Source organism: Olea europaea, chromosome 8 (genome assembly GCF_002742605.1).
Source record: "Olea europaea var. sylvestris chromosome 8, O_europaea_v1, whole genome shotgun sequence".
In the NCBI taxonomy this organism is placed as follows: domain Eukaryota; kingdom Viridiplantae; phylum Streptophyta; class Magnoliopsida; order Lamiales; family Oleaceae; genus Olea; species Olea europaea.
Window position 1 is genome coordinate 19,691,591 of NC_036244.1, and position 9,444 is coordinate 19,701,034.

A 9,444-nucleotide genomic window follows, 5' to 3' on the forward strand; every position below is an offset into this window, starting at 1 on the left:
GATTATATACCTCAAGCAAAAGCAGTAATCAAATCAAATCAATTTGAAGTTTAAATCCAACAAATATTTTCGCCATTCAATGGAAAAAACATAAGTGAATCCATGAACAATTTAATAAAAGCTAAACAAACTTCAAAAGTATAATAAGGTAGAAATCTAAATTCCAAAATTATTCGACAATGAAAAGTACGTTACATGAATGAAAAGATGTTAAAATCCTCAAATCTGATCAAGATCCTTCGTGGTTTCACCAAAATATTTAGCCTTCCATGGAGTTCTTGTTCCCAAGATGAGATAAAAGAGATAGGAAATGAAGGGGGCATTCTTTGGTGTTTTGAGGTGATTGAGGGCTTAAAATTCGTGCGAGATCAAGCTACCATAAGAATTTGAACGGAATTAGGAAACTAAATATTCACCCAAAAATTGTTTTGTGCGACTGCTTTCAATATTTTGGCCATAACTTTCTATCTTGATGTTTGATTAAGGCAATTTCAAAGTGAATTGGAAAGCTAACACAAAGGGCTACAATTTTATAGAAATAGCTCTTTCCAAATTTGAACGTTTACTAGGTCAAAAGTTGATCTCAATCTCTAGCTGAAAATATGAAAAAAATTTATGCGGTTAGAATTTGATTTGTAAATATGTTATGGTCATATTTTACTACTTTTGACTTCTAATTGCACCCAATTGTCTCCTAGCTTTTTCAAGTCATCATTTCATCTCACTTCTCGTCTTTGGATTATTTGCAACTTGGTACCTGAACTTTCACTTTCTTCATTTTAGTCATTTTTCGCTCTTTTCTTTTAAATTTCATATTTTCTTCCAAAATGTAATCTGAATCAAAGCATAAGTATAATGAGTGCATTTTGGTGTCAAATAATCGCACGAATGCAATAATTAAGAAGGAAAAATATTATAGTTTACACTCATATCATGACTTCATGACAAGCAAGCAACTTAGAGGCTATACTTAAAAAGAAGAAATTAGAAGGAAAAAATAATGGTAAGCCTATTGATTTTTTGAGCAGCAGCACTTTGGTGAATGAAAGATGGCCATCACTTGCAACAAAAAAGGTCCCGCTTGATACACAAACCAAACTCATTATATACAGAAACAAAACAAGAAAATGGAAGAAACTTCCTCTCATTTTAATTTAGGCAACTTGAATGATTATGGCGATTATTAGTCTCTCGATCTCTCTCTGAAATAGAAGATGTTATGCCCCCCACAAACCCACGTCACCGCATCTCACCCTCAACAAGGTGCCATGTGTCCAACCGAGATGGTTTCAAAGTGATATGAGCCTCGCTCGAAGCTAACTTGACGTGCTACAAGGCACAAGCATCACCAAAGTAACTTTGTCGAGGTGTCCTCCTTACCGAAGTGAGAGGAGTGGCACTATGCAATAGAGGCCTCTCCACCGCCAATTTCGGAGATATATCTTTGTGTCAAGATCCTCGTTATCTTCATAGATTGATTGATGTGACATCTTAGCCTTACGTCAACTCACAACTTAGAAGAATTAATTACTCGTCCTTTCTAGGATGTATCTGATTGACGCTTATGAGCAAACACCTCACATCGTCAGATGCATACACGTGTCCCTCGACTATAAATACCAAAGATTTGGTAAGAGAAAAATGGTAATTAGGGGTGGGCATGGGTTGGGTTGGGTTGGGTCGGTTTTTTTCCCAACCCAAACCCAACCCAACATAGTCGGTTTTATTTAAAGTCAACCCAATCCAACCCAACCCAACCTAACCCAACCCAACCCAATTAATGATTTAAACCCAACCCGATCAAGTTTGGGTTGGGTTGGTCGGTTTGGGTTTCGGTCCAATTAAAGTTCGATCCGATTATATTTTTGTTAAATTTCGATAAATTTTTAAAGTTTGAAATTACTTGAAAATCTCTGATTTTTTTTTATAAAATACCTATGTAAGGAATTCTTTTTGAAAAATGATGTATAAATAAGTTTAAAATTTATGAAGTATTTATTATTATTATTATTATTATTATTATTATTATTATTATTATTATTTACAACTTTTTAGGATTTATTCATTTCATCATCATCTTCTTAATTTTTACTTTATTATGAAATAACATTTCATTTGTAATTTATGTTTATAAGAATCAATCTATATAAAAGAAAATGGACGTTTATAAATTAAAAGTCATTTTCATATCTTTACTATTATTTTTATTTAGGTTTTTTTTCATCTTATATATATATATATATTTTAATTTATCGGGTTGGGTTGGATTGGGTTGGGTTGGGTTGGGTTTTAAATCATAACCCAAAACCCAATCCAACCCAACCTCAAAAATATTTTTTCAACCCAATCCAACATAATTGAACTTAAAAACCAACCCAAACCGATCGGGTTGGTTTGGGTTGATCAGGTTGAGCCGGTTGGGTTAGGTTTTGCCCAACCCTAATGGTAATGAATCAATCTTTCTAACATACTAGGCATTCCATACCCTAGTAAAATATATTCTCCTCCCCACTCTTTTACACAATTTCGGCATCTTTCCGATCACCGTCCACTGACTTGACCATTGGAGTGTTTATGGTCCCCACTATCTTTCTGTTTCGACCATGTATGCCTGATCATTTGCTATTGTGCGTAGGGAGGAACGCATGGAGTGACTCTCGGTTGGCCACATGGAAGGATCAATTGGAGAGGTCAACGGATTGACGTCATCTGTGGGAACATTACGTTCTAGAGTTCCTTGTTTACCACTGAAAAAGCTACCCAAAAATCAGTATTTTCCCTTAAAAAATGGACATTCTTAAAAAAGAACCTAAGTCAAAATTAGCAATCCAGTCTTAAATACCCTTGAAAAAGGAGTGAAATGAGTTCCAGCAATGAGGATGAAAATCCAGGAGGGCCAAGGGACGCCTCTGAAGAAGAGGTGGTCCGAACAAATGTCATCCACAGCAGGCCTCACCACCACCACCACCGCCACCGAGGTGGTGGGGCGACAACAACACTCACCACAGGAATGGCCTCGATAATCGAAGGTATGAGGGACATCTCAGCCCAGAACATTGCGATACATGAATTCTTCATGCAAGCTCAAGATCATCAGAGCTTCCAGATGCCACAGAGGTCCTACCCAGATCAAGGGCTTCCTGTGTCTCATAGTTGAGGCCACTCGAGTAATCAAAGGGAGCCCCCCATAGAAAGAGAAGTGGGGGTTGATGTCACTTCACATGCCCAAGGCACCCAGGCAGTACAGCCTTAGCAGGGAGAAAACTTCCCACCAGAATAAGGAATATCACCAATTACTTTTTCCCAAGATGATGCGTGAGGTGTACATCACCCCATTGTGATGCATTAGTGGTAACGGACATACTATTGACAATAGAAGTTTGGTGAACATACTGTTCAGCTCAACTTTTGATAAAATGCAAATTAAACATGGCTTGATTCACATGACCGACCCACTATATGGATTCACTGGCGAAAGCATTGTCCTACGAGGACAAATCACTTTGCTGTTGAGATGATATCAGCCCCATAGTGGCCCACAACTTCATGGAATTCCTAGTGGTAGATCACATGTCAGCTTACCACAGAGTACTAGGCCGGCCTGCCTTGAAGGAGCTTTGGGTAACCACCTCCATCCACCACCTGTGTATGAAGTTTCCAACCGAGCATGGGATTGCCACAGTTCAAGGTGACCAAATGGGCTCAAGAGCATGTTACCTCAACTCTTTGCGAAAGTCTAAACCCCGTATTATAAATGTCATCATAATTGATGTTATAGATGAAGTTAGCATAGATGTAGAGATGTTCGATGTCCCTGAGCAAGGACATACCTCCAAATAAGAGGAAGATGTCGATATGGTCTACGTCCCTGAAGAAGGGCACCCTCTAGACGAATTGGATCCTTAGATCATTGAATCTAAGCCGAATGCAACTCCAATGGAAGAACTGGAAATTTTTCTTGCCAACAAGACTACACTCAAGTCTTAAGAATAGGAAAAACACTACCTCTTGAGATCAAAGAGAGATTAATGAACTTTCTGCAAAGGAACTTGGACGTCTTCCCATGGAGACATGAAGATATGGTAAGGACAGACCCAAGGGTCAGCTGTCCTCACTTGAACATCAACCCCACCTACGCACGGCATTGGGAAAAAGGCGAGCTCTCAATCTGGAGAGGTATGAGGCACTCAAAGAGAAAGTCGACAAACTGAGTCGCAATGGCTTAGTCAAGGAGGTCATCTATCAGAAGTGGATGTCCAACCCCGTTCCTGTAAAGAATCCCAACGAGAAGTGGAGGGTATGAGTTGATTTCATCAACTTGAGCAAAGCTTGCCTAAAAGATCGCTTCCCCCTTCCAAGGATAGACCAACTTGTGGATTCCATGGTTGGACATGAGCTCCAAAGCTTCATGGACGCCTACTCAGGGTATAACCAAATTCTCATGTTTCGATCTGATGAGGAGGCCATATCATTTTTCACAGATAGGGAACTGTACTGCTATAGAGTGATGCTATTTAGACTGAAGAATACAGGCGCCACATATCAGAGGCCGGTCAACATGATGTTTGCTGACCTCCTTAGCAAAACCATGAAAGTCTACGTAGGCGATATGCTGGTTAAAAGCCTCACACGAAGGACCATGTAAGTCACCTAGACAACACATTTCAAATTCTAAAAAAATACAAAATGAAGTTGAACCCATTGAAGTCTATTTTTGGGGTAGCATCGGGTCAATTTTTGGGCTACATTGTTAATCAAATAGGGATTGAAGCAAACCCTGAAAAGATAAAGGTCTTGTTAGAGATGAGGTCAACCCAGAAGCCAAAAGAGGTACAAAGCCTCAACGGGCAAATTGCTGCACTCAACCGTTTTATCTCCAAAGCCACCAATGAAAGTTTATCCTTCTTCAAGATTCTGAAGTAGGAGAAAAAGTTTCAATGGACGGAGGAATGTGAGACAGCCTTCCAAGCGCTAAAGAAGCACTTGGGAGGTGCATCCCTACTATCGAAACCTAAACCACACGAACCACTTCTACTATATTTGGCGATTTCAGAGGAGGCTGTCAGCGCGATCCTCATCAGAAAAGAAGAGGCACGCCAGCTGCCAGTGTACTACATAAGCAAGGCCCTACTTCCAGCAGACACTCACTACCCCGACATGGAAAAACTCACTCTTTCCCTAGTTACTGCATCAAGGAAACTGATGCAATACTTTCAGGCCCACTCCATTAAGTTCTAAACAATTTTTCACTAAAACAAGTGCTACACAAGACAGACACTTCTGGTTGCTTAGTTAAGTGGGCAATTGGGCTCAGTGAGTTCAACCTTCTCTTCAAACCCCGAAGTGCCATCAAAGGATAAGCCCTCGCAGACTTTGTAGCAAAGTTTGCCAAAGCCTCGGAAATGGAGGTAACCATGGAACCAACAGAGCCCCTACCTGGAACCTCTTTGTGGACGGCTCATAGGGAGAAACTGAATTCGGGACAGAAGTCATTCTAGAAAGCCCAAAAGGCCATAAGCTAAACTGTGCAATCCAGTTCGGCTTCAAAGCCTCAAACAATGCCGCGAATATAGGGCTTCTTAGTAGGCCTTAGGTTGATCGAAGAAATGCAAGTCAGAAGACTCCTAGCAAGCAGTGATTCATGACTAGTGGTGAGTCAGGCCAATGGAAGCGGCCAAGGACAGTGGCATGGCTGCTTATCTAAAACTAGTTCTGAGCCTTGTTCTCCACTTTGAGTGTTTCAAAGTGGTGCAGGTCTTATGCCCCAAGAACACCGATACGGATGTCCTGTCCAAACTAGTCAGTAGCAAGGACTCAAAACTACTAAAGATTGTCCCAATTGAGCGCCTACTAAAGCCCTCTATTTTCGAAGGTGAAGAGGTAATGTGGATTGAAGGTAACTTACCCTAGATGCAACCCATTATAGCCTATCTCAGAGACCAATCAGTGTCAGCCTTGAAGAACGAAGCCAAGAAGTTGAAAAGAAGGGCTGTTCATTACATCTTCCAAGATGATGTGTTATACAAAAGGGATTTTGCATCATTTCTACTCCAATGCATTGGAGGAAAAGAAGTTGTGTACATACTAAGAAGATCCACGAGAGAGTACTCCGGGGGAACAACTCTAGCACATAAAGTGCTTCAACAACGTTACTTCTAGGTGACCTTGAAAGGATTCCTGCTAGTTTGTTAAAAAATGTGACAGGTGCAAGCGGTTCTCCAATGTTCAAAGACAGCCTTCACCGAGCCTCTCCGTGGTCACCATCCCCTAGCCGTTCGTCAAGTGGGAGATAGATTTCATTGGCCCCCTCCCAAAACGGAGATGAAGCGTAACTTTCACCATTGTCGCCATTGATTACTTCATCAAGTGGGTCGAAGTTGAACCTCTAGCTAAAATCGCCGAGGCAAATACTACGAAATTCGTTTTGAAGCACATAATTTACAGGTTTGGCATTCTCCACTCCCTTGTGTCTGACAATGGAAGGCGGTTCAATAATAGAAAGATGCTGGATCTATGCAACGAACTGAGTATAAGGAAGGATTTCTCAACATCCCATCACCCCAAGAAAATGGGCAGGATGAGGCAGTAAACGAGATGATCAAGCACACCCTGAAAAAGAAGCTCGATGCCTCGAAAGGAGCATGGGTTGATGAGCTTCCCCATGTCCTTTAGGTCATCCGTACAACTAGTCGAACTGCAATGAGAGAAATCTCCTTATCCATGACCTACGGAGCCCAGGCCTTGAGCCCAGCTGAGGTTGGGATCCCCTCGTATCATTACATATACTTCAATGAGATCAGCAACGACAAAGCATGAGTGTGCGAACTTTACCTCTTGGAAGAAAAGAGGGATTCTTCACAAGTCAAACTAACCACGTATTAGAGAAAGGTGACCCGCTAATACAACTCGAAGGTTAGGAACCGAACTCTACATTTGGATGACCTGGTACTTAGAAGGGTCTTCCTAGCATCGATACCAATAGGTTCTGAAGTGCTTGGGCCAAACTGGGAAGGCCCGTATTGCATCGTCAGAGAATCCCGACCTGAAATGTATCGGATCGAAGATATGACAGGAAAAATGATGCATCATCAGTGGAACATCGAACACTTAAAGAAGTACTATTAATAAATATATGTTTCGAACTGGCCATGTTCTTATATACTTCACTGCAAACTTATTTGTATCTGACTAAGTGCTGAAATTACCTTAGCTTATGATAATGTTAAGTTTGAATTATTTATGAAAGCTCAATTTGTCATTATGTTCTGTCCACGATTAGTCATTTTATGCTTTTATTGGTTATTGTTGGTAAGTGATGCTTGATTTTAACTTAAGCGCTTATCCAATCACAATTATGCATTTGCAAACAAGTTCAACATAAAAAGGAGAAGTCACAACAATTGGAAAAATATTTCATTCCATTATCAAAACTTTACATGAGGGTCGAAGCCATTACAAAATATAAAAAGAATCCTATTCTAGCAGAACAATGGCCCCTTCCCCCACCTCTGCTTCCTCTGGAGCTGGGTAGCCTCCTTGGTAGCTACAATGTTGAGACGTCCTCCGGTAGGCCCACCGAACTCTTCCTCCAAAGCCGAAATATCTAGGTTCGAGTGGACCTCCCTAAGATATTGCAGCATGGTCTGAGCGTTCCATGAGGCCCAGTAGTTGGCAAAGGCATCGTATAGCTTGTGCTCTTCAAAATGGTAGATGAATTTCTACACGACTGACTCACCAGCTACCTTCTCTTCCACTTTGAGGGACTCAATCTCCTCGACCTAAGCCTCCACCTTTTGCTTAGGCCCTTCTTTCTCCTTATTCGAGGCTTCAAGGGCCTCCACAACGAGGTGGTGATGTTCATTGGCATAGTTAATTTGCCTCGTCGGAGCAGCAACTTGACATTCTATTTTATACAACTATTTTTTCAGCCGCTCTGATGCAGCCTTAGTCTTCACTGCCCTGCCTTCTGCCTTGACCCTATGCTTCTCCACCTCTTCAACCTTATTTCTAGCAGCTCGCACCTCATCCCCATACAAGACTGTCTTCTCCAACCTTTGGGCTAGATCGATGTTCTTCATCCTCAAGTCTTTGACGAGGCCCTCCAGCTGGAAGTTGTGCTCAGAGCTCGAGTGACACAAGCATTGTTGGCAGCCACCAAATCCTCGACGGTACAAGAGGAAGTGTGGTCTTTCCAAGCCTTGGTCTAATACTTGTGATGGGTCAGTACTACAGCAGCTATCTCTGGGGGCAGAGCATAGCCTCTAGTACCTCCTTGTCAAAATGGGCCCTTTTTTCCTCCCCTGTTGGATAGGATGATTAGCAGTTGAGGCAACAGAAGTTGGGGTAGGGGCTACTTTAGCAGGAGTCACCTCAGGCAAAGGAGCATATCTCTCCTTTATCACAATCCCAGTAGGGATCATCGTCCGACGAGCCCCCCACAGTTCGAAGGCCCAGTCATCGTCTTCCTCTTCTTTGAAGGAGCTCCTCCTTCTCGGCATGAGGTTGCTTCTTGCTAGCTGCTGCCAAGTCCTCCATTTGCTTTTTATAAGTCAAGAATGAGTTCTCCAAGCCCCTGGCCTCAGCCATCATGCGTTTGATGGTGGCGAAGTCAGGTTTCAGTGGCCTCATCTTATTGAAATCGTCTATAAGAACTTCGAATATTAGCCCAAGTATAAAAGAATTAAAATAAACATGACCAGGTCAGATAGTCTGCCTTGTGAAGACATCAAGCCTTGATTGACAAAATGCATATTTTAACTTATCAGCTCCTGATAAGATCGGTTCTTGGGTGGGAGTTGGTAGATTATGTAGATGGTATCAAAGTCCTCGGTGGATAGCTCACACAGGGAAAAAGCAACTAGGCAAATCAAAGTACAAGTTATAACCAATCTGACACAATAAATAATGTACAGGTAAGCCGAACCGATAGTACTCACTGAGTGTGCTGTACTTTGTGGGGACCATAAGAGGTACCAAGGAGTCCCCCTCCATTGTAATCCATATCCTTGAGGCCCAGCACCATGAGCTTTTCCAATCTTTGATAGAGCTCGACAGGTCGATTAGAAATGGAGTGTAGGCCTCCCAAGACGTCAGATAAAACCTCCCCTTCATCTTATCACCCTCCATGATCACCTTTGAGGGTCTAAAAAACTGAGAAAGGCATTTCTATCCCATATGAGGCCTCTTTCCATAACATCCAAGACCCCACCATCTAAATCAAGGAGTTCAGATTTAGTTGGGTGGGGGCTAACCCATAAGACCTAAGGACGAACCATAAAAAAGGATAGATAGGCAATCTCAGACCCGCCCAAAGGATAGCCGCACTTATCACCATGCATCCGGCCTTGGGTAGCAAGCTAACTTATTTGGCCTCAACAGTATTAAACCTACACTATCTGGGATCCTATATTTAGCTCTAAGTCTTGCCAAGTCGACAGATTTCAA